The sequence below is a fragment of the Zea mays genome, chromosome 1 (assembly GCF_902167145.1).
Source record: "Zea mays cultivar B73 chromosome 1, Zm-B73-REFERENCE-NAM-5.0, whole genome shotgun sequence".
Lineage (NCBI taxonomy): Eukaryota > Viridiplantae > Streptophyta > Magnoliopsida > Poales > Poaceae > Zea > Zea mays.
In genome coordinates, this window is record NC_050096.1 from 138,067,110 (window position 1) to 138,069,913 (window position 2,804).

Here is a 2,804-nt window from a genome sequence, read left to right on the forward strand (position 1 = left end):
ATACAAAGCACGAGAGTTCGCCACCAGAACCATTTCTTCGTTTTTCGCAACGAACATGCACAATCCACTACTTTAGGTCCAAAACTCATGTTTGGGGTGGTTTCGCGCAATTTCGTTACCGCACGTCACCCATTCCGAAAACGGGTGTCGGGTGCATACAAAGCACGAGTTTTCGCCACCGGAACCATTGCTTCGTTTTTCGCAACGAACATGCCCAATCCACTACTTTATGTCCAAAACTCATGTTTGGGGTGGTTTCGCGCAATTTCGTTGTCGCACGTCACCCATTCCGAAAACGGGTGTCGGGTGCATACAAAGCACCAGAACCATTTCTTCGTTTTTCGCAACGAACATGCCCAATCCACTACTTTAGGTCCAAAACTCATGTTTGGGGTGGTTTCGCGCAATTTCGTTGCCGCACGTCACCCATTCCGAAAATGGGTGTCAGGGTGCATACAAGCACGAGTTTTCGCCATCGGAACCATTTCTTCGTTTTGCGCAACGAACATGCCCAATCCACTACTTTAGGTCCAAAACTCATGTTTGGGGTGGTTTTGCGCAATTTCGTTGCCGCACGTCACCCATTCCGAAAACGGGTGTCGGGGTGCATACAAAGCACGAGTTTTCGCCACCGGAACCATTTCTTCGTTTTGCGCAACGAACATGCCCCATCCACTACTTTAGGTCCAAAACTCATGTTTGGGGTGGTTTCGCGCAATTTCGTTGCCGCACGTCACCAATTCCGAAAACGGGTGTCGGGGTGCATAGAAGCACGAGTTTTTGCCACCGGAACCATTTATTCGTTTTTCGCAACGAACATGCCCAATCCACTACTTTAGGTCCAAAACTCATGTTTGGGGTGGTTTCGCGCAATTTCGTTGCCGCACGTCACCAATTCCGAAAACGGGTGTCGGGGTGCATACAAGCACGAGTTTTTGCCACCAGAACCATTTATTCGTTTTTCGCAACGAACATGCCCAATCCACTACTTTAGGTCCAAAACTCATGTTTGGGGTGGTTTCGCGCAATTTCGTTGCCGCACGTCACCCATTCCAAAAACGGGTGTCGGGGTGCATACAAGCACGAGTTTTCGCCACCGGAACCATTTCTTCGTTTTTCGCAGCGAAATGCCCAATCCACTACTTTAGGTCCAAAACTCATGTTTGGGGTGGTTTCGTGCAATTTCGTTGCAGCACGTCACCCATTCCGAAAACGGGTGTCGGGGTGCATACAAAGCACGAGAGTTCGCCACCGGAACCATTTCTTCGTTTTTCGCAACGAACATGCCCAATCCACTACTTTAGGTCCGAAACTCATGTTTGGGGTGGTTTCGCGCAATTTCGTTACCGCACGTCACCCATTCCGAAAACGGGTGTCGGGTGCATACAAAGCATGAGTTTTCGCCACCGGAACCATTTCTTCGTTTTTCGCAACGAACATGCCCAATCCACTACTTTATGTCCAAAACTCATGTTTGGGGTGGTTTCGCGCAATTTCGTTGCCGCACGTCACCCATTCCGGAAACGGGTGTCGGGGTGCATACAAAGCACGAGTTTTTGCCACCGGAACCATTTCACCGTTTTTTGCAACGAACATGCCCAATCCACTACTTTAGGTCCAAAACTCATGTTTGGGTGGTTTCGCGCAATTTCGTTGCCCCACATCACCCATTCCGAAAATGGGTGTCAGGGTGCATACAAGCACAAGTTTTCGCCACCGGAACCATTTCTTCGTTTTGGACAACGAACATGCCCAATCCACTACTTTAGGTCCAAAACTCATGTTTGGGGTGGTTTTGTGCAATTTCGTTGCCGCACGTCACCCATTCCGAAAACGGGTGTTGGGGTGCATACAAAGCACGAGTTTTCGCCACCAGAACCATTTCTTCGTTTTTCGTAACGAACATGCCCAATCCACTACTTTAGGTCCAAAACTCATGTTTGGGGTGGTTTCGCGCAATTTCGTTACCGCACGTCACCCATTCCGAAAACGGGTGTCGGGTGCATACAAAGCACGAGTTTTCGCCACCGGAACCAGTGCTTCGTTTTTCGCAATGAACATGCCCAATCCACTACTTTATGTCCAAAACTCATGTTTGGGGTGGTTTCGCACAATTTCGTTGCCACACGTCACCCATTCCGAAAACGGGTGTCGGGTGCATACAAAGCACGAGAGTTCGCTACCAGAACCATTTCTTCGTTTTTCGCAACGAACATGCCCAATCCACTACTTTAGGTCCAAAACTCATGTTTGGGGTGGTTTCGTGCAATTTCGTTGCAGCACGTCACCCATTCCGAAAACGGGTGTCGGGTGCATACAAAGCACGAGAGTTCGCTACCAGAACCATTTCTTCGTTTTTCGCAACGAACATGCCCAATCCACTACTTTAGGTCCAAAACTCATGTTTGGGGTGGTTTCGTGCAATTTCGTTGCAGCACGTCACCCATTCCGAAAACGGGTGTCGGGGTGCATACAAAGCACGAGTTTTCGCCACCAGAACCATTTCTTCGTTTTTCGTAATGAACATGCCCAAACCCTACTTTAGGTCCAAAACTCATGTTTGGGGTGGTTTCGCGCAATTTCGTTGCCGCACGTCACCCATTCCGAAAACGGGTGTCGGGGTGCATACAAAGCATGAGTTTTCGCCACCGGAACCATTTCTTCGTTTTTCACAACGAACATGCTGAATCCACTACTTTAGGTCCAAAACTCATGTTTGGGGTGGTTTCGCGCAATTTCGTTGCCGCACGTTACCCATTCCGAAAATGGGTGTCAGGGTGCATACAAGCACGAGTTTTCGCCAC